The sequence below is a fragment of the Pelophylax lessonae genome (genome assembly GCF_965119305.1).
Source record: "Pelophylax lessonae genome assembly, chromosome: 5".
Taxonomy (NCBI): Eukaryota; Metazoa; Chordata; class Amphibia; order Anura; family Ranidae; genus Pelophylax; species Pelophylax lessonae.
Window position 1 is genome coordinate 346,792,405 of NC_138772.1, and position 23,347 is coordinate 346,815,751.

Here is a 23,347-nt window from a genome sequence, read left to right on the forward strand (position 1 = left end):
CAGTGTAGGTAAGTGGCTGTTTTCTGCTATCTAAAGATGTCTTTTGAATTATGATTTCTGGTGGTAAATACTTTATTAACATAAACAGAATTGCTAATAAATTTTCATTATGCTTGCCAACAAACATTTTTATAAATTAAAACAACATTTTAGCCGTTTATCTTGTTCCCATTTTTTCTGTACAGAAGCCGCCAGACTACACAAACATAGTCAAGAAGGAAAACTTTTTGTGATTCTGTTTGGGTCTTTGGTGTTTTAGAAAAGGGCATTTGTATTTCATTGTGAAATGCTTGTAAAACTAAACACTTTCATCCTGTGTCTTTTTACATCCTTTATTTTTATGTATTTCTACCATGCAGGACTGTTAAATTTCAGGTTAAGCTTACTTGTCTAGTGGTTAAAAAATACTCCAACGGTGACCCTTGCACAATCAAAAGAATGATTTTTGGCTGCTTTAATGTAGCAGTGAATCATTTTCTTTAGCCATCTGTTTCCATGGCACTCATATACAATAATACATTTTCTGTTCTCTGCTGGTGACTTAAACCTCAAAATTATAGAGCAGAGAAGTGAAAATGAACACACACGCATACACTTTCAGGAGAAGTAAGCTGTTTAATTAAAATTGATGCAAGTGAGGTTTTCAACAAGTGAACCAACCCTCTAAACCAAATGGAACAAATGTAGTTCTGGTTATTTGAGGGGAAAGCTTTCAACTTGCAAGCCATTTGTGACTGCTGCTCTTTGGTGCCATGATTTGCTTTAATGCTTTGAGGAGTAGTGGGATCATGCAGGGCATCCACTTATCTCAAGGAGTGCAGCCAAGCTAATTGTCACTTGCTTAAAAAGCTTGCCAGGCCTTGTACAGCAGAACTTACTAGAGCGGGCATCCACTTCAAATAGCTTAGTATTTTCTATGGAAAAATGTATTTAAACAGGGAAAGCGACTTTGGAAATCATAGTTTTGCTTGAGGTTATGACAAGGCTTCATGAAAACAGTGACCGAAAAAACCCAGTTATGACAAATCTTGAAAATGTTTTTTTTGTTTCCTTTTTGCCTAAATGTTGATCAGCTAGTTTAGTAAACAATAACACATTTATAGTACCAGCACACAAATTTAAATCTGCTAGGTAATGGGTATAGTGAATTATTCAGCAAATTTTTAATTTTTTTTTGTATTTGTTGTAGCAATTGGCCTAATTGGCAGAGATGCAGTATATCTCTGCAGTATAACCTCTTAGACATTTGGCACCAGTATAGTTGTCTCCATTGTAGGGTTTACCTTTACGTGATTAGGTATTAGCAATAACACAACTTGAAATGTCATCTTGTCCATGGGGATCATCATGACCAATAGAGACCGAAACAGAGCAAAATAAAAAAATCATAGGTTTAACCACTCTCACATTCTATCCTAATAAAAAAAAAAATGGATTTAGATACGCTTTACTTAACAATAATTTAAAATATCTTAAGCGTACAGTACAGGACACAGGCTTGATGCTCTCAGATCCTGGGTTATAGGTTAGCAAAGTAAAAATAAAAATAAAAACACACACTATATATATATATATATATATATATATATATATATATATATATATATATATATATATATATATATATAGCACCTGGTGGCCTTTCAGGGTGATGTGGGACCCTCCCTGGGACGGTCGGACCCCCGAGTTCCCCTCCTTCCCACAAATGCCGGTCACCGCCCATGATGATGGGGGTGGGGCACGCTACTGGCAGCCGAACGTGCGGTCCTTTGGGGGGGTGTCTTAGTGGGGGCCCCCCTTTACTGTACAGACATCCCTTGATTTCTCCTGTAGGTCCCGGGAGCCGCTATTTTGCCATGGATGGCTACCTGTGCATTCGACGGCCATTTTTGTGTAGTCTGGCGGCCAGTTTCTTGTAGTTTTCTATTGATTAACACAATGCCCATAATTTTGGAGCCTTGTGGTGGATGACTGTGGCGGTGGACCTCTACTGCGGACTCTTGGACTTCCTTTTTCTCTCTGATCACTGCATAAGTACAGCATCCAGCGTTCTTCCCTGTGTTGACCGGGGGTGGTTAGTTATTGTGGGTGTCCTAGGGGATCTCCGTCTCTGTGCTATAGCAGCGATTCAGCTGTGCTGGAACTTGTAGTGGCGCTAGCGCAGCGACTGGGCGGCCACTAGCAGTGCTTTTTTCTAAATTGCCTGTGTGTTTCCCTGGTCAACACGGAGTCCCTGAAACAAATTTCACCCCCTGCTCCCCTCAGAGGTGGCGGGCCCTTCTGGGTCCCAGTCCACCCTGTCTGAAATGGCGGCGGCTCTGGAATCATTAGCGTCCAAGGTTGATTTGGTCCTACAAAACAGAACTAGCAAAAAGTATCCACCGCCCTTACCTGCCTCATCTGAGTTTGATTCTGAGTTTGATCTGGCTGCCGCGGACCCAAGTCACCCTGCTGCGTCTTCGTCCATGCACCCTGAGTGCTCGGATAGTGAGGATGATTCCTCTTCCACTACAGCCGCACATGAAAAAGCGCTGGTGGAGGCACTGGTTGTATTAGTGCGGGAAACTTTAAAAATGGAGGATGTAGCTGCGGCAGCTTCCTTTTCCCGCCTATGTTGACAAAATTGTCACGAATCGGTGGGGATTCCCTAAACGCAGTGTGGTGGTTCCTAAGATTTTCATTAGAAGGTACCCCTTTGAAGAGTCCCTGTTAAAAAAAAAAAAAAATTGATGGTCCCACCTGTGGTGGATTCCCCGGTTTCCAGGCTGAACAAATCTACCCTGTATTCCAATGAAGGAGTCCCTGGCTTTTAAAAGGCCCTTTTGATAGGCCTTGGTCTGGCACATGTTTACTATAGCCGGTTGAGTCCTTAGGCCGGTGTTCACCATTACCTTGGTGTCCCAGACCTTGACAGAGTGGGCTAAGCTTTTGCCCCAGATTTGGAGGGAGAACAGCTTCCCCCTTCCTTTGCGGAGCTGACTGGCCTCCCTGGATGCGACTCCCTTCGTTTCTAGGCTGTCTGTGACAGCAGTGGTCTTTCAGCATATGATATGGCTGAAATGCTGGTCTGCGGACCAAGCTTCCAAGAGGGCCTTAGCGGATCTTCCTTTTGTGGGGGATCGCCTGTTTGGGTCTTCCCTGGATGAAATCATTAAGGGAGTCACAGGAGGGGAGAGTACTCTCCTCCCACAGGCTTCCTGGGGCAAGGAATCTTGTCGCAGGTGTGGTCCTTATTTCTCGGCTCATAAGCGTTTTTTCATCCCTCAGGGTCTCAAGAAAATGGATCCAAATCCGTTCTGAACATCTACAGAGGTTCCAAGAGGGCTTGGTAAGCCAAAAGCAGGTCCTTCCAGACCTGCAGACAAGTCTACCTGAAGGGGTGCCCTCACCCGTATCTGGGGGGGGGGGGGGGTCTTAGTTTTTTTCCAGGCCCGTGGACCTCTCTGATTCAAGTTTCAGTTCTGGGGTACTTGGACGATCATCTTCTACGAGCAGAGTCTCCGACTGCTCTACAGGAGAACCTGGAAATCGCTGTGTGGACTCTGCAGGAGTTTGGGTGGACTCTGAATTTTCAGAAGTTTGCTCTGGTTCTGTCCACCAAGTGGAACTATCTGGGTCTGACTCTGGACTCGGCCTCAGCCAGGGTGTTTCTCCTGCTGGACAAGTTCCAGAAGCTGTAGGATGCCATTCGACTTGTTATCCAGCAGTCAGTTGTCTCTCAGGACTTGCATGCGGTTGCTGGGCGTGATGGGGTCTACCTTCGAGGCGATTCCATTTGCACAGTTTCATAGGAGACCTATGCAAAGGGAGATTCTTGCCAAGTGGGACAAGAATCCACAATCTCTGGACAATCTGATCCTTTTGAGCCGGGGTACGAGAGTGTTCCTGATTTGGTGGCTTCTCTCTCTGGCTCTTGGACCGGTAAAATCCTTCCCCTGTACTGGACAGTGGTCATCTGGGATGCCAGCCTGTATGGGTGGGGAGGGGTTTTGGGCACAGACTTTGCTCAGGGGGTTTGGACTCTGGAGGTGTCCGGGCTACTGATCAATGTACTGGAACTTCGGGCAAATAGACTTTGTCTGGCCCATTGGACGATTCATTTTCAGGGATGTCCGATTCAATGAGACATTGCCACATCCATGGCATATGTCAACCATCAAGGGGGCACAAAAAGTGTCCTAATGGCTCAGAAAGTAGTCGGCATTCTAAGGTGGATGGAACGTTTAGTTCCAGCTCTCTCTGCAGTGCATATTCCAGGGGTGGGAAATTGTCAGGCGGATTACCTCAGTCGACAGGCCTTGGATCAAGGAGAATGGTCACTTCATCCAGAGGTGTTTAATCAGCTGTGTCTCCGGTGGGGAACTCCCGAGGTGGACTTGTTGGCCCTTCATCTCAACAGGAAAGTGCAGTGCTTCGTGGCAAGGTGTCTGGATCCTCTTAACAAGGATTGTAGGCTAGCGCTGAGGATTACAATTTTTTCTGATACCACTGTATAGTGGGCTGCTGCTGGTATAAAAGGTGGTGTACCTTTGTAAAATATATAGTGCAAAAGTATACCTGCGCTGCTAACTAAGCAAATACATAAATAAATCCCAATAAATATGGTGTATAAATAATCTGTGTAAGGTGCTAGTGCTCAACTATAAACACACATTCCTATATCATAATCACAATCAATATATAAAAAACCATAAAAATACAATAAGTACAAATTTTATCACGTGTAAATAAATATCAAAAAAGTCTTTCAATAAAAGACGTGCTTAGATAGTGACAATCTTTGTGCAAAACATAAGTCCAAAGTGCTGCGTGCTCATAAAAGAAGTGCCGGTGCTTTCTCTACACGAGTAGGTGCTCCCCTCCAGGACCCCTACTCACCAGAAGCCAAATAATACACCGCTTTCAGAATATCCTTAGAAAGAACGAGCCTTAATGGACCATCAACTCATTCAGCTTTCCTGTAGGTCATATCATCCAGGTATTGCTCAAAAAAATGGAAAGAGATGCTGGCATCGTGAAGTATGTAATCACTTTATTCGATGCACACAATACAAGATACACTTACAATGTGGCAAAGGTTAAAACGCCTAAAAAATCATCCCACGGGTTGCCAATCCAAACGGCTATACTCACTCCCCGTGTCACCGTATGTCGGAAGGTGGATGTAGTTTGGCGACGTACGTACTCGGACGAACAGCTTGACGCGTTTCGCTCCGCACACAGAGCGTTATCAAAAGTCCGCTCCGGATACGTACTATATTTATAAGGTAACAAATTACATTATTGCTGACACCTTAGAGGAACCGGAAGTAGAATGCCGCCATTTTGTGATTACTATGGTGATGAACTTCCTATACAAACCTCTCATTTAGATCTGCATACATATGTCCTCACAACTTCAGCTCTCATATACCGCTATAATATGCTCTAGTATAGTTTAATATATTCCTAAAATTCTTAAAATCGTGGGCTATGAGCTGGTATTATTACGGTGGCGGAACCGGAAGTGGCTCCGCCATATTGGGACTCTCATCCTCCTCACCAGCCGGAACCGGAAGTGATGTCGTCATGTCGGGATTACCCGATGACGCACTTCCTGTCTCTCGTTCCGATCTAGTATAAACATTGTATGGCTTATAGAGTGGGCAGAACTATTACTGTATGCATATAGCTAGGGGACCGCGCCACACTAACTGCTTTGACTTGTTGTTAACACTCGGCGGCGGAACCGGAAGTCCCGTCGCCATATTGGAACACCCATTGTAATGAAAAACATCATAGCGGCCGCCCTGTTGGTACTCCCAATGCTAATGTACTTCCTGTACACTGCTCAATATTCCTTACTGTTCATATAAAGATTCCTTACTGCTCTTATAAACAATTACCAAATTACTTAAAATACGGAGGCATTCTAGATTACGGCACCCCTTTACATACAATACCCCTTAAAATATGAACAAAAAAAGAAAGAATAAAAATTAATTAATAACAATAATAATACCCTTTCAATACATCCACATATATTGAATCAATAAATGTATGACCACTTGCCAATAACTTCATAACTTCAAAATAAATATTTATAAGCCTATATCGAGTTAACCCTGAGAACTATAAATACAATATGTATATATACACATAAATTTATAATAAACCACAATTCCATATCTAATGCATTAAAAAATTATTAAATTATTTTAAATATATAACTCGCATCCCTCTATATATCCAATTTAATAAAGGCTAAAAACTATTCAATACACGATATCCCAATTATTGACCTATTAAAAAAATTAAAAATTATTAATAATTATTAATAAAACAATTAATATCCAGTTCAACGTTAAGACCTGCAGGAACCATAGTTTTTAACTGTTGGATCCACCAAGTTTCGTTCTGAGACACTGCCCTTTTTAAATGTGTCCCCCTCCAATGCGGGATAATCCTATCTATACCACAAAAGATCATCTTCCGAGGGTCCTTATTATGGTATAGTCTAAAGTGGTTAGAAAGGCTATGTTTGCGGAATCCTTTCTTTATGTTACTTATATGCTCCCTCAACCGTATTCTTAATTCTCTCGTGGTGCGGCCCACATATTGTAGGCCGCACTCACACTGTAATAAATATGTCACATGTGTATTTCTGCAATTAATAAATTGTTTAATCTCGTATTTCTTCTTTGTTGACCAAGATTCAAAGTGCTTAATGCTTCTCCTTTTATCTGCACGACATGTCTTGCAGGCTACACACCTGCCACATTTATAAAAGCCTGTTCTATCCAGAAAGGTTACCAATTTCTTTGGGGGATCTGGAATGCTTTTAACAATTCTATCCTTCAAAATGGGAGGCCTTCTATAAATAAACTTTGGTTTGTTCGGCAACATTTGTTTAAAAATAGGGTCCCTTAACAAAATATTCCAATGATTCCTTATACTTTTCTCTATGGATCTATATTGTTGATTGAATTCAGTGCAGAATGCGATATCAAAACTTTTTTTATTACACTTGGGTTTATCAGCCAATAACTTTTTCCTATCTAATTTCTCAACTTGTTTTTTTACTCTATCTAACTGTTTTCTTCTGTATCCCTTTTCCTCAAATCTATTAATTAAAATCTCAGATTGCTCTTTAAAATCACTCTCTTTATTGCAATTCCTTTTTATTCTCATCATTTGGCTCTTTGGGATGGCCGAAATCCATTGCGGGTGGTGACCACTATTAGTTGGAATATAACTATTCCTATCTGTACTTTTAAAATATGTCTTAGTAAAAAGGTCAGAGCCATTCTTAAAAATAGTAAGATCCAAATAATTCACCTCCTTAGTACTAAAATCTTCCGTAAACGTGATACCATAAATATTGTTATTGATTTCAGACATAAAATTTAAAAAGGAATCATGTGACCCATCCCACACAATAAAAATGTCATTGATGTATCTCTTATACATCTTGAGATGGGTATGGGATTTTTTAAAAATAGTTTCTGCTTCCCATTTACTCATGAACAAGTTAGCTACTGTGGGGGCATACTTTGCCCCCATGGCTACTCCTTTTGTCTGATTAAAATACTGTCCATCATGCCAAAAATAGTTTTTCTGCATCGCCATATTAAGAATATCCAAAATGAAATCTATCTGCTCATGTGGGAGCTTATTCTCTTTTAGCAATGCCCATTCTACGGCTTTGCTGGCATCCCTCTGTTTGATGTTTGTATATAAGGAATTTACGTCTATACTGGCTAAAATGGTATTTTCTGAGATTTTAATTGTAGATATTTGATTAATCAAATCTTTGCTATCCCTAAGGTACGCTGGACAGCCCTGTGCAATGGGCTGCAGGTGATAATCCATGTATTCCCCCACTCTAGAGTAAATGGACTCCACACCATTTATGATGGGACGTCCTGGGGGGTTGGTGGTACTTTTATGTATTTTGGGATTATGATATATAATCGGTTTCCTTGGCTGCTCAGGTATTAAGTATTTGGCTTCTCTTTTGTTTAGGATCCCATCTTTCTGTGCCCTTTTTTATTTTCTTTATTAGCATGGCTTTCAGTTTTTTTACTGGATCACCTTTTAATTTTGTATATGTGTCTTTATCCTCTACTAGTCTATTCAGTTCAGCTATATAGTTCTTTTTGTCCATAACCACAATTCCTCCACCTTTGTCCGCAGGTCTTATTATAATATCATTAGCCTTTTCCAGTTTTTTTTATACTTTGTTTGATTTCCTTACTACCTTTAATGGGATGTATAGATATATTCTCTATGTCCTGCTCAACCATCATTTTGAATACCTCCAAGCAATGGTTATTAGAGTTCTTGGGATTAAATGTGGATTTATTCCTTAATCCACTATGTACATAACCGTCTTCTTCTAAAGTGCTAGTTGCCGATTTATTAAAAAAATGTTTCTTAATATTTAAAACTCTAACAAATTTGTGCAAATCAATAAAAGTCTTGAACTTATTCAGCTGTTTGGGTGGTGCATACTTTAAACCTTTATCTAAAATTTTAAGCTCATCTTCATTAAAAACTTTATTACTAAGATTAAAAATTCCTGCGCCTAAGCGTCTCTTTTCCTTTTTCTTCTGTCCTCCCCTACATCCTCTCTTCTTCCTTCTCCTCCTTGGGGTGGTTGGGTATTGTGATTCCTCTGCGGTGCCCCTTGGGGCGGGTGTGTATTGTGTCCCCTGTAAGGGCCTCTGTATGGGCCTCTTGGTCTCCAATACTGTTGGCCTCTTGGCGGTCCCCAATATTGGCCCCTTCCTCTGTAACCTCCTCGTCCTCTCCCTGGTCCCTGTTCCCAAAAATCCCCTCTATATGGGGGTCTGTAATAGTTGTCATATTGCCTCTCCTCTTGATAATATTCCCTTGGGACAGGGCTGACCGGGGAGATGGGTTCATATCTATTGTGTGTGGGCACATTATACCTAGGGGATTGAAGGTATGGTGTATTATTTCGATTATCTCTATTTGGGGTTTGCGAATCACTTATCGGTGTTCTTATGGGAGTCTCAGTGGGAAAAGTGAAAGTTACCTCTCTCTCAGGTGTAGTTTCTCTAGATTGTTCATTATTCTCTACTATATCCTCTTGCCATTTATATACATTACCTTGTTTATAATCATTGCAATCTCTATGAAATTTCTTAATTTTCTTCTTTTGTATGTCTTTATCTAATTTGGCAATATGGTCCTGGATGTTTTTCATTTTATCCTTATATTCTGTATTATCTAAAAAGGGCTCTAGAATTTCTTTTAATCCTTTTACTTTATTCTCTAGCATTTCTAATTTAGTTTTTCTACGAGAAATAATGAGCCCTAATAACTTCTGTTCACAGCCATTGAAGAAATTATACCAACTATCTTCCAATTCTTTGGTTTCTAAACCATCATTAGGGGCTATATCCCACCGTAACCTCCTCGGTGTGATGCCCTCTTTCAGATATTGGCTAAGTGTGGTAATATCCCACCAAGATCTTATTTGTTTGTCTAAGGTGTTTTTTAATTGTTTCAGGCTGCGATCAATATCCATATTTACTCCACCTTGGGAAAATACTTCCTTTGTGCAAAATATGTTTTGCACAAAGATTCTCACTATCTAAGCACGTCTTTTATTGAAAGACTTTTTTGATATTTATTTACACGTGATAAAATTTGTACTTATTGTATTTTTATGGTTTTTTATATATTGATTGTGATTATGATATAGGAATGTGTGTTTATAGTTGAGCACTAGCACCTTACACAGATTATTTATACACCATATTTATTGGGATTTATTTATGCATTTGCTTAGTTAGCAGCGCAGGTATACTTTTGCACTATATATTTTACAAAGGTGCACCACCTTTTATACCAGCAGCAGCCCACTATACAGTGGTATCAGAAAAAATTGTAATCCTCAGCGCTAGCCTACAATCCTTATTTCAAAAAAATATTTTACATATTTTTTGCTAAGCAGCTATGGATTTATTTAATATGATTAGTAAGAAGAAAATCAACTCAGAGGAAGTATTTTCCCAAGGTGGAGTAAATATGGATATTGATCGCAGCCTGAAACAATTAAAAAACACCTTAGACAAACAAATAAGATCTTGGTGGGATATTACCACACTTAGCCAATATCTGAAAGAGGGCATCACACCGAGGAGGTTACGGTGGGATATAGCCCCTAATGATGGTTTAGAAACCAAAGAATTGGAAGATAGTTGGTATAATTTCTTCAATGGCTGTGAACAGAAGTTATTAGGGCTCATTATTTCTCGTAGAAAAACTAAATTAGAAATGCTAGAGAATAAAGTAAAAGGATTAAAAGAAATTCTAGAGCCCTTTTTAGATAATACAGAATATAAGGATAAAATGAAAAACATCCAGGACCATATTGCCAAATTAGATAAAGACATACAAAAGAAGAAAATTAAGAAATTTCATAGAGATTGCAATGATTATAAACAAGGTAATGTATATAAATGGCAAGAGGATATAGTAGAGAATAATGAACAATCTAGAGAAACTACACCTGAGAGAGAGGTAACTTTCACTTTTCCCACTGAGACTCCCATAAGAACACCGATAAGTGATTCACAAACCCCAAATAGAGATAATCGAAATAATACACCATACCTTCAATCCCCTAGGTATAATGTGCCCACACACAATAGATATGAACCCATCTCCCCGGTCAGCCCTGTCCCAAGGGAATATTATCAAGAGGAGAGGCAATATGACAACTATTACAGACCCCCATATAGAGGGGATTTTTGGGAACAGGGACCAGGGAGAGGACGAGGAGGTTACAGAGGAAGGGGCCAATATTGGGGACCGCCAAGAGGCCAACAGTATTGGAGACCAAGAGGCCCATACAGAGGCCCTTACAGGGGACACAATACACACCCGCCCCAAGGGGCACCGCAGAGGAATCACAATACCCAACCACCCCAAGGAGGAGAAGGAAGAAGAGAGGATGTAGGGGAGGACAGAAGAAAAAGGAAAAGAGACGCTTAGGCGCAGGAATTTTTAATCTTAGTAATAAAGTTTTTAATGAAGATGAGCTTAAAATTTTAGATAAAGGTTTAAAGTATGCACCACCCAAACAGCTGAATAAGTTCAAGACTTTTATTGATTTGCACAAATTTGTTAGAGTTTTAAATATTAAGAAACATTTTTTTAATAAATCGGCAACTAGCACTTTAGAAGAAGACGGTTATGTACATAGTGGATTAAGGAATAAATCCACATTTAATCCCAAGAACTCTAATAACCATTGCTTGGAGGTATTCAAAATGATGGTTGAGCAGGACATAGAGAATATATCTATACATCCCATTAAAGGTAGTAAGGAAATCAAACAAAGTATAAAAAAAACTGGAAAAGGCTAATGATATTATAATAAGACCTGCGGACAAAGGTGGAGGAATTGTGGTTATGGACAAAAAGAACTATATAGCTGAACTGAATAGACTAGTAGAGGATAAAGACACATATACAAAATTAAAAGGTGATCCAGTAAAAAAACTGAAAGCCATGCTAATAAAGAAAATAAAAAGGGCACAGAAAGATGGGATCCTAAACAAAAGAGAAGCCAAATACTTAATACCTGAGCAGCCAAGGAAACCGATTATATATCATAATCCCAAAATACATAAAAGTACCACCAACCCCCCAGGACGTCCCATCATAAATGGTGTGGAGTCCATTTACTCTAGAGTGGGGGAATACATGGATTATCACCTGCAGCCCATTGCACAGGGCTGTCCAGCGTACCTTAGGGATAGCAAAGATTTGATTAATCAAATATCTACAATTAAAATCTCAGAAAATACCATTTTAGCCAGTATAGACGTAAATTCCTTATATACAAACATCAAACAGAGGGATGCCAGCAAAGCCGTAGAATGGGCATTGCTAAAAGAGAATAAGCTCCCACATGAGCAGATAGATTTCATTTTGGATATTCTTAATATGGCGATGCAGAAAAACTATTTTTGGCATGATGGACAGTATTTTAATCAGACAAAAGGAGTAGCCATGGGGGCAAAGTATGCCCCCACAGTAGCTAACTTGTTCATGAGTAAATGGGAAGCAGAAACTATTTTTAAAAAATCCCATACCCATCTCAAGATGTATAAGAGATACATCAATGACATTTTTATTGTGTGGGATGGGTCACATGATTCCTTTTTAAATTTTATGTCTGAAATCAATAACAATATTTATGGTATCACGTTTACGGAAGATTTTAGTACTAAGGAGGTGAATTATTTGGATCTTACTATTTTTAAGAATGGCTCTGACCTTTTTACTAAGACATATTTTAAAAGTACAGATAGGAATAGTTATATTCCAACTAATAGTGGTCACCACCCGCAATGGATTTCGGCCATCCCAAAGAGCCAAATGATGAGAATAAAAAGGAATTGCAATAAAGAGAGTGATTTTAAAGAGCAATCTGAGATTTTAATTAATAGATTTGAGGAAAAGGGATACAGAAGAAAACAGTTAGATAGAGTAAAAAAACAAGTTGAGAAATTAGATAGGAAAAAGTTATTGGCTGATAAACCCAAGTGTAATAAAAAAAGTTTTGATATCGCATTCTGCACTGAATTCAATCAACAATATAGATCCATAGAGAAAAGTATAAGGAATCATTGGAATATTTTGTTAAGGGACCCTATTTTTAAACAAATGTTGCCGAACAAACCAAAGTTTATTTATAGAAGGCCTCCCATTTTGAAGGATAGAATTGTTAAAAGCATTCCAGATCCCCCAAAGAAATTGGTAACCTTTCTGGATAGAACAGGCTTTTATAAATGTGGCAGGTGTGTAGCCTGCAAGACATGTCGTGCAGATAAAAGGAGAAGCATTAAGCACTTTGAATCTTGGTCAACAAAGAAGAAATACGAGATTAAACAATTTATTAATTGCAGAAATACACATGTGACATATTTATTACAGTGTGAGTGCGGCCTACAATATGTGGGCCGCACCACGAGAGAATTAAGAATACGGTTGAGGGAGCATATAAGTAACATAAAGAAAGGATTCCGCAAACATAGCCTTTCTAACCACTTTAGACTATACCATAATAAGGACCCTCGGAAGATGATCTTTTGTGGTATAGATAGGATTATCCCGCATTGGAGGGGGACACATTTAAAAAGGGCAGTGTCTCAGAACGAAACTTGGTGGATCCAACAGTTAAAAACTATGGTTCCTGCAGGTCTTAACGTTGAACTGGATATTAATTGTTTTATTAATAATTATTAATAATTTTTAATTTTTTTAATAGGTCAATAATTGGGATATCGTGTATTGAATAGTTTTTAGCCTTTATTAAATTGGATATATAGAGGGATGCGAGTTATATATTTAAAATAATTTAATAATTTTTTAATGCATTAGATATGGAATTGTGGTTTATTATAAATTTATGTGTATATATACATATTGTATTTATAGTTCTCAGGGTTAACTCGATATAGGCTTATAAATATTTATTTTGAAGTTATGAAGTTATTGGCAAGTGGTCATACATTTATTGATTCAATATATGTGGATGTATTGAAAGGGTATTATTATTGTTATTAATTAATTTTTATTCTTTCTTTTTTTGTTCATATTTTAAGGGGTATTGTATGTAAAGGGGTGCCGTAATCTAGAATGCCTCCGTATTTTAAGTAATTTGGTAATTGTTTATAAGAGCAGTAAGGAATCTTTATATGAACAGTAAGGAATATTGAGCAGTGTACAGGAAGTACATTAGCATTGGGAGTACCAACAGGGCGGCCGCTATGATGTTTTTCATTACAATGGGTGTTCCAATATGGCGACGGGACTTCCGGTTCCGCCGCCGAGTGTTAACAACAAGTCAAAGCAGTTAGTGTGGCGCGGTCCCCTAGCTATATGCATACAGTAATAGTTCTGCCCACTCTATAAGCCATACAATGTTTATACTAGATCGGAACGAGAGACAGGAAGTGCGTCATCGGGTAATCCCGACATGACGACATCACTTCCGGTTCCGGCTGGTGAGGAGGATGAGAGTCCCAATATGGCGGAGCCACTTCCGGTTCCGCCACCGTAATAATACCAGCTCATAGCCCACGATTTTAAGAATTTTAGGAATATATTAAACTATACTAGAGCATATTATAGCGGTATATGAGAGCTGAAGTTGTGAGGACATATGTATGCAGATCTAAATGAGAGGTTTGTATAGGAAGTTCATCACCATAGTAATCACAAAATGGCGGCATTCTACTTCCGGTTCCTCTAAGGTGTCAGCAATAATGTAATTTGTTACCTTATAAATATAGTACGTATCCGGAGCGGACTTTTGATAACGCTCTGTGTGCGGAGCGAAACGCGTCAAGCTGTTCGTCTGAGTACGTACGTCGCCAAACTACATCCACCTTCCGACATACAGTGACACGGGGAGTGAGTATAGCCGTTTGGATTGGCAACCCGTGGGATGATTTTTTAGGCGTTTTAACCTTTGCCACATTGTAAGTGTATCTTGTATTGTGTGCATCGAATAAAGTGATTACATACTTCACGATGCCAGCATCTCTTTCCATTTTTTTGAGCAATACCTGGATGATATGACCTACAGGAAAGCTGATTGAGTTGATGGTCCATTAAGGCTCGTTCTTTCTAAGGATATTCTGAAAGCGGTGTATTATTTGGCTTCTGGTGAGTAGGGGTCCTGGAGGGGAGCACCTACTCGTGTAGAGAAAGCACCGGCACTTCTTTTATGAGCACGCAGCACTTTGGACTTATGTTTTGCACAAAGATTGTCACTATCTAAGCACATCTTTTATTGAAAGACTTTTTTGATATTTATTTACACGTGATAAAATTTGTACTTATTGTATTTTTATGGTTTTTTATATATTGATTGTGATTATGATATAGGAATGTGTGTTTATAGTTGAGCACTAGCACCTTACACAGATTATTTATACACCATATTTATTGGGATTTATTTATGTATTTGCTTAGTTAGCAGCGCAGGTATACTTTTGCACTATATATGGATCCTCTTAACGACTTCACGGATGCACTGGTGGCTCCTTGGGGGCAGTACCATCTGATTTATGCCTTTCCCCCTCTCAAACTTCTGCCAAGACTTCCGGCAAAGAATCGAGGCAGGAGGAATCCTAGTGGCCCCAGACTGGCCTCGTCTGTCTTGGTTCGCCGACCTGGAACGCCTGGTCGTCAATGTCCCTTGGTGACTCCCTCTCACGGAGGATCTTTTGGCTCAAGGGCCGATCTTTCATCCTGCTTTACAGTCGCTGGCTTTAACGGCTTGGCTGTTGAAATCCCGGTGCTGAAGGATAGGGGGTTGTCTGGCTTGGTGATTCCCACGCTATTAAAGGCTAGAAAATCTACCTCTAGAAAGATTTGCCATCGCGTCTGGAGGTCTTATATTGCGCGGTGTTAGTCTCTGGGGGTTTCTCCCCGTTCCTTTTCGGTGGCTCAAATTTTGGCGTTCCTCCAAAGATATGTGGAACAGCTCCTGCCCTGGGGTACCATCAAGGGTCAGGTTTCAGCTTTGGCATTCCTTAGTTTGCACCTTTGTTCAGGGGGATCGCCACTTGGCTCCGCCTGTGCAGTCTCCGTTACATGTGTGGGACCTCAATTTGGTACTGTTGGTTCTTCATAAACCGCCTTTTGAAAACATTACATTGTCCCAGAAGGTAGCCTTTTTGGTGGTGATTACTTCCGCACACAGGGTGTCTGAGCTGGCAGCTTTGTCTTGTTGTTCACCCTATTTTGTGGTTCACAGAAATAGTGGTGCTTCGCCCTTGTCAGTGATTCCTTCCTTAGGTTATCTCTGGTTTCCATCTAAATGAAGACATTGTGTTGCCTTCCCTGTGTCTTAAGCCTAAGCATCCTAAGAGGACTGCCTTGCATTCTCTAGATGTGGTTTGTGCGATCAAGGTGAACCTGGTGGGAACTGAGTCGTTGAGGAAATCCGACTCGCTTTTTGTCTTTACGGATGTACCTCGCAAGGGGATTGCCGTGTCTGCCGTGACCATTTCCATATGGATCAGACAGACGGTAGTGCAGGCCTATTCAATCAAGGGTCAGATTCCTCCTTTTTTGTTAACGCGCATTCTAAACGCTTAGTGCTTCCCGCCATCAGGCGTCAGTGATGCTGGTTTGCAAGTCGGCCACTTGGTTGTCTGTGCACAGTTTCACAAAATTTTATAAAATAGATGTGTTAGCATCAGCAGATGCTGCTTTTGGCTGCAAAGTTTTGCAGGCCGCTGTTTGAGAGGACCTGATCCTCTTTGAAGGGTGTATTTTCTGCTGAGCTCCAGTTGTTCCTGGTTGGCTAGGTTTAGCCTTTGGAATTTTTTTTTCTGCTGTTTTTCCCCACCCCTCATGTTTGACACTGCTTTGGGACGTCCCAACAGTCAAGAAGATTCTGGAGCTGTGTCCGTCAGTGAACAAAAGAGAAAATTTGGATTTTGTCTTACTGTAAAATCCTTTTCTCTGATGTTCATTGATGGACACAGCACCCACACCTGCCACAAAACGGAATGCCTATAGCAGGAAGTGGGAGTATACCCCCTGGTACTGCCCCATAGTTGTGGGAGTATACTTCCTACTACTGCCCTATAGGTGTGGCAAAGCTTTTTCCTGCCTAGTGTCCTACTCCTGTAGGTGGCAGCATAACCAATGGTCAAGAAGATTCTGGAGCCCTGTCTGTCAATGAACATCAGAGAAAAGGATTTTAAGGTAAAAAAAAAAATCCAATTTTTATTTAGTTATTTGTTTTTTTGTTCTTATGTAATCTATTTCACTAGCTGTAAGCCATAATCCTCAAAATTAAAAAAAAAAAAAAAAGAAATGCTTGAAGTAAAAAGTCTATATAAAATATGAATTTCACATTTTGAATTGAATTACTGAAGTTACTCTTTTGATGATCTAATTTTCTAAGATGCTACTGTTCCGACCTTATTATGGCATGTAATCTTTATCAGACTTCCCGTGTATCAACCCCAGCTTTGTCCACCATCTATGCTTTTCTGCTGCCCGCCCTGAACTACGCTTGTTTCCTGGATCCCTTTTTTCTCTCCTGTAATTGTACTCTGTACACGTTACTGGTCTTCCCATCCTCAACTACGCATACCTGAGTGGCTACGGCTTGGTTCCAGCTTGCTGCAAGTTCATCCCCACCATCGGGGGCCCTGGTGAAGAAATAGACTGGGGCTTAGACTCTGTGCCCTAGGGAACCCCGAGTCCGTGATCTGTAAGGGCTCACTATCAGAGACACATGACAGTTACACCGTTGAGCCTTGACTCGATCAAGGCTACCATGCAAGCTAAAGATATTAAGTATAGTATCTTGTTTCCTGCCAAACTAAGTGTGCTAGATGGAGAGATTGCCCGCTTCTTCACCACACTCTGGGATCCTGAGACCTGGCTGGAGTCCCCTCCACAGAGCTGATTGCTTTGATGCTATTTTCTTCCACGCATGCCTTCTGCTTCACAGTGCCTGCTTTTGGCTTTCTTTTAGACTTTGGGAACCTTGGTCCTACCATCATACTTTATTATACTTTTATACTACATGCTGTGACCCTTGTGTTGTGCCCTGGCCCACTGCCCCCAGCCAGCAGTGGGTGAAACCAGCACCATCTGTGGTTTCTTCATACCATTTCTTTGTCAGTTGGAAAGGGCAGTTTTTGGTGGGTTATGTGGGTAGGAGAAACAAAGGGGTCAGCTTTTGCTGGCCTGGTATGCAATTTTTGTTTGGTTTTATGTTTCTACTATATTAGTTTATGCAGCATGATTATACTAATGCTTTATCTTGCTACTGCTGTATTCTGTGGTACTTCGTATGCACGTGGCTGGTCTGCCCTCTGGCAGGTATCTGTCCCTCCTCTGGTCACATGCCATCGTCGGGTAGGTTCCCATTCCCTTATCCTTCCTCGAATGCCATTGCCCCCACAGTATGTCTAAGTTTTCAGTATTGACATGCAATGTCCAAAGCATTAATTCTGATATGAAGAGGTCCCTGTAAAAATAAAATAAAAATAAAGAATGAAAAACATTTTCATTTTTCTCTTTTTTTCCATTGTTTGTTTTTTTTTTATTTTATTTTTCCTTTAATTATTTCTAAATTTTTAAATTTTCCTACTTTTTTTGCAGTTTTTCTTGATTTTGGCAGAATATAATTTTCTTTCTTTTTTTCTTTTCGTTCTGTTTTCCAGTGATTTTTTTTATTTACGTTTTTGTAGCTTTATTCTTTTTCCTTGACCACTTATCCTTCTGTGGTGTTCTTTTTTTTTTTTTAAATCTACTTCTTGCTTCTTTTGACTTTGCTCTTGTTTCTCTAACCCCTCTGGTGATGATGCACTCCATGGCGTATGAGCGGCCTATGTGGCATGCTGTGATTTGCTCTGTCGTGTTGCCTGGCAACGGGAGTCCCCACTAACTGCATGTTTTGACAAGCACATCTTGCTGATATGCCCAATCACTGAATATGATGTCTTGTGAAGTCCGAGGAGGGGGGTGTCACTTTTTTGCTTGGTTTTGATTGGTGGTTCATTTATATTCTGTTGCCAATGTATGCACTTTTATCACATGCCTGACGAAGGACGGGTCCTGTGTGGCTCTGAAATGTTGAACTTATCTGTTTGTGATGTGATCTCTCTGCAATAAAGGTTTCTGATTATAATTGAAGAACCAATGTTGTGCCAGCAAATATGTGCATCGATCTGTGATCTATCCAGAGTTCAGCTGATAATCGCTACAGCGCCCGATACAGATGAGCCTGTGATTCAGGAATGTGTGCAATGGGAAGATAGACAAGACGGTTCTGGCCTTGCCCACTGGGCCTCCACCTTGATTGATGTCGGTCAACATTTCCATCCCTCTAGTAAGGAGTACACCTGTCGCGCTGCCACTTATAGGTCACTCTCTCACATAGACCTGGCCTACATCTCCTCTGTCACTCTGCAGAGAGTGACCTCTGTTAATATTCTTTCTGGGGGCATTTCAGATTATGTATGTGTGCCCAAAAAAAAAAAAAAAAATTGTGAGTATTTCAGATGCCTGTTCCCAAGCCGTGCTTTCATGGTTTCTTCTGCCAGCTCTTTGGTCATTGCTGTGGCCTGTTGTGATATAAGGGCCAGTTAATGAAATGACAGAACAAGGGATGTTGGCATCCAACACTGAGACATTTTTTTTATGTAGAGTTACCAAGCTCAGTGCTTGAAAACTATAGGGAATAATATTAGACAAATGATGCCGTGCAGGTCTGTTAAAGCGCACAATGTTTTTTTACAGGGAGGCCACAAACACTCCTTGCTTTTCCTTGCATGGGAATGTTGATACTGTAAACTGCAAATACTAAGTATTGCAATTTAGAGGTAATAAATACATTTCACAGCATAGTTAAGCATCAGGAAAATAAATGTAATTTTATTGGAATGGCAATAGATCAGATTTTATTGCATTTCACTGGGATTCAGCTGGGATTGAGAATGGCACCTTGTCCCAGGTGTCATTTGAAAAAAAAAAAAAAAAAAAAAAGTCCCCACAGTCCAGTGGATTAATCAGTCATCTGACTTTAATAAACAGCCACACATTGACTATCAAAGGAAGGCGCACTCTATTATAGATCACCAGTGTAAGGTGGCATTTGAAAACACTGGACAGACTAGTTCCCTGATAACGGTGCAGTACAAGTTATGCACCCAAAGAGTATAGCGTAATCATTGGCATGTTCTTACTGGTATTATACTGTCAATGTATAGCTTTGGCACAGGACACGGATTCAAGCCTATGCCAACCACCAATGTAAGAGAATACTTAAAGTACATATGAACCCTCACCTTGTAAAACAACCCGTTCAGTTTAGAATAGGAATGCAGTTAAAAAAAAAAAAAAACATATATATATATACACACACACACACATACACACACACACACACATACACACACATACACACACACACACATACACACACACACATACACACACACATATACACACACACATACACACACACATACATGGTCCCCAGGTTACGAACACAATTGGGACTGTAGGTTTGTTCTTAAGTCGAATTTGTAAGTCGAAACATGTACTTTAAGTGTAGTTCCAGCCAAAAAAATTCATGAGGATACAGACAGCAGTACAAACCTCACTGTGGCTTTAACCCCACACCATACAGTACTGTACTAGTCAAAACGAATAAATAAATACAACTTAGACAGATGTTTGCTTTAACTTATTGTATATTGATGCAGATAAATGTAAATGCTGAAACATTTTCAAAACACTGTACAGTACACTACAACTTTAAACAATGGTGATGGAGGTTAATGGGCTTGTTGGAGAGGATGGGACTGCTATTATAGAATCAGAATCTGATTGAGCTGCTGGAGGCAGTTTCTTGAAGTAGGCATCAAGGGATGTTTGCACAGCACTTCTCTTCATCTCATCATAAATAACCCTGTAGCATCTAAGGCCTTCAGTAACTGTATGGTAAACTTTGCTAAACCTCTCTGTATCAGGATCTTGCTCCTCTAACTTTGCCATTCCTGCTTCAATGAGTTGAAAAGCTTCAGCTAACTGTTTTGTTGAAAATGTTTTCAATTTTGGAGTTTCTGGGTCCTGGTTTTCTTCCCTAAATGCTATCATTTGCTGCTCTAATTCAATAAGGTCTTCATTAGATTGTTGCCATGGGAGTCGAGTAACTCGATGATATCATTTTCACTGATGTCCAACTGCAGTTGATTACCAATAGCAACCACAGCTTGCCTGGTTCTGGTGATTTCTTCATCTGTAAACCCCAGAAATTCTTGTGGGAATTGGGGGCACAATCTGTTCCAAACTCCTCTTAAATTTGTTTCTTTCACTTCATCCCAAGCATCAGCAATATTTTTGATGGCATCATAAATGTTATAGTTCTTCCAGAACCCTCTTAAGGTCATCTCATTATTTCTGGTAGCCCTGACAGCTTGTGAGAATGTCCTTCGTAAATAATAGGCCTTAAAGAGGCTATGACTCCCTGATCCATTGGCTGAAGAAGTGATGTAGTTTTGGGGGGTAGAAATACCACCTTTACATTGGGGTGCATGTCAGCTAAAGTGTTTACATGTCCAGGGGCATTGTCAAAGAGAAGAAGAATTTTAAAGGGAATGTTTTTGCTAATGCAATAACGTTCAACGGCAGGGACAAAGTGGTTCAAAAACCACTCTTCAAAGAGTGTAACTGTCACCCAAGCCTTTGAATTTGCCCTCCAAATAACAGGAAGGGATGCCTTAGTGACATTACGTAGTGTCCTCGGATTTAAGAAGTGATGCACTAGCAAAGGCTTGAGCTTTAAATCCCCAGATGCATTGCCTCCAATTAATATAGTCAGCCTGTCCTTTTGATGCCTTATGTCCTGGTGCACTTTCTTCCTCTTTTGAAATGTAGGTCCTCTCTGGCATTTTTTTCCAAAACAAGCCTGTTTCGTCTGCATTAAAAATTTGTTCTGGCAAATAACCTCCATCATCAATAATTTCTTCCAATATCTTGGGAAAATCAGTTGCAGCACTTACACTCGCTGCTTCACCTTGAACTTTAATGTTATGCAAATTAGCTCTTTCTTTAAAATGATTGAACCAACCCCTACTTGAAACAAATTCTTAATTGAAATGGTCTTTGCTTGCTGGATGGGCAGCTTTTAAATCTTTCAAAAGGCTTCGAGCCTTTTCTTGGACTAAAGAAAGGCTAATAGGCATAGTACGCTGATTTTGGTCTTCTATCCAAACTGTCGGCAGCCTTTCCATCTCAACAATTAAACCACTGCGTGGCTTGGTAATAATTGTAGCATGCATTGGGGTATGGCCTTTCACATGGTCCATTATTCTATCTTTATCTTTTTAAATTGTTGCAATTGTTGACCGATTGTAGCCAAGTGCTCTGCCAATGGATGATGGAGTTTCACCTTTCTCTGATCTCTTTATTTTTTCTACTTTATTTTCCATGGTGATGGTTCTTCTTTTCTTTGCTGTATTACCAGCACTTGCATTTGATTTGTTTTTTGGCATCATTGCAGGTTAACCACTTTACCACTAGAGCATTTTGCTGTCTTACGTCTGGGCCACTTTTTGCGATTTGGCGCTGTGCAACTTTAACTGACAATTGCGCGGTCGTGCGACGCCGTACCCAAACGAAATTGACCTCCTTTTCCCACAAACAGAGCTTTCTTTTGGTGGTATTTGATCACCTGTGCGATTTTTACTTTTTGCGCTATATACAAAAAAAGAGCGTTTATTTTGAAAAAATATTTTTAAAATTTTTTTATATGAAATTCCCCCCAAAAAAGATATAAAAACCAATTTTTTAAAAAATTTTTGGCCAATTTGTTTTCTGCTACCCATGTTTGGTAAAAAAAAATCGCAATAAGCGTATTTTGATTGGTTTGCGCAAAAGTTATTGCGTTTACTAACAAAGGGAAAGATTTATGTCATTTTTTGGTGTTTTTTTTTTAACGCGTAATGGCGGCGATCTGCGATTTTTTTTTTTTTTGCGGGACTGCGACATTGCGGCGGACAGATCGGACCCTTGACTGACATTTTTGACACTTTTGGGGGTACCAGTGACATTACTGCAGTAATCAGTGATATAAATATGCACTGTTACTGTAAAAATGACACTGGCAGGGAAGGGGTTAATTTTATTGGAGAGGGAGGGGTTAATGTATGCCTGGTGCTTACTGACGTGTGGGGGGGGGGAGGTGACTGTGTGAGACAGGGACAGATCGGATGTCCAGCTATGCTGAACACTCCGATCTGTCACTGAGGAGATCCGCCCGCTTGTGTTTACACAGGCGGGCGGATCTCCACACTAGATCCCCGACGATCGGGGCAGAGCAGCGGCGATCGCCGCTGCTCCTCCCCTGGCCCGACTCCCGCTGTGAATGAAAACAGCGGGAGCGCGCCTCCGGCGGCGCGCGCCGCCTACAGGGGAGGAGTCTGGCGACGTAGGTCTACGTGGTCAGACGGGATCGTGCCACTTTGCTGCAGTACTATTCCAGTACTCAGCGGTAAAGTGGTTAAAGGCAATAAATGTGAACTGGTGTGCGTGCGCTCTAGAAGTGAACAAGAACAAAAAAAAGTGTGGCCGCCAGCCAACTACCAATGTATTCTAATACTGTAAAATGGGTACTATACTGTGTTAAAACACTCACTGTCTAGGCTTGTCAGTTTGATATGCGTCTTCAGCATGCAGCAGCAGTGGTCCCTGACGCTCAGAGCCGTCCAGCAGCGTGGGATCCAGTACAAGGGCTAAAAGAGACCCAGAAAGATAGTTACATTCAACACAGTCCTGCTAC

The 23,347-nt window shown here is 40.3% G+C and overlaps 1 protein-coding gene across 1 annotated transcript in view; it reads left to right on the forward strand.

Moving 5' to 3' along the window:
- The window catches only part of CDKAL1 (CDKAL1 threonylcarbamoyladenosine tRNA methylthiotransferase), a 1,263,425-nt gene that overhangs the window by 286,207 nt on the left and 953,871 nt on the right, over positions 1–23,347 (forward strand). The gene's annotated exons all lie outside the window — the stretch shown is intronic.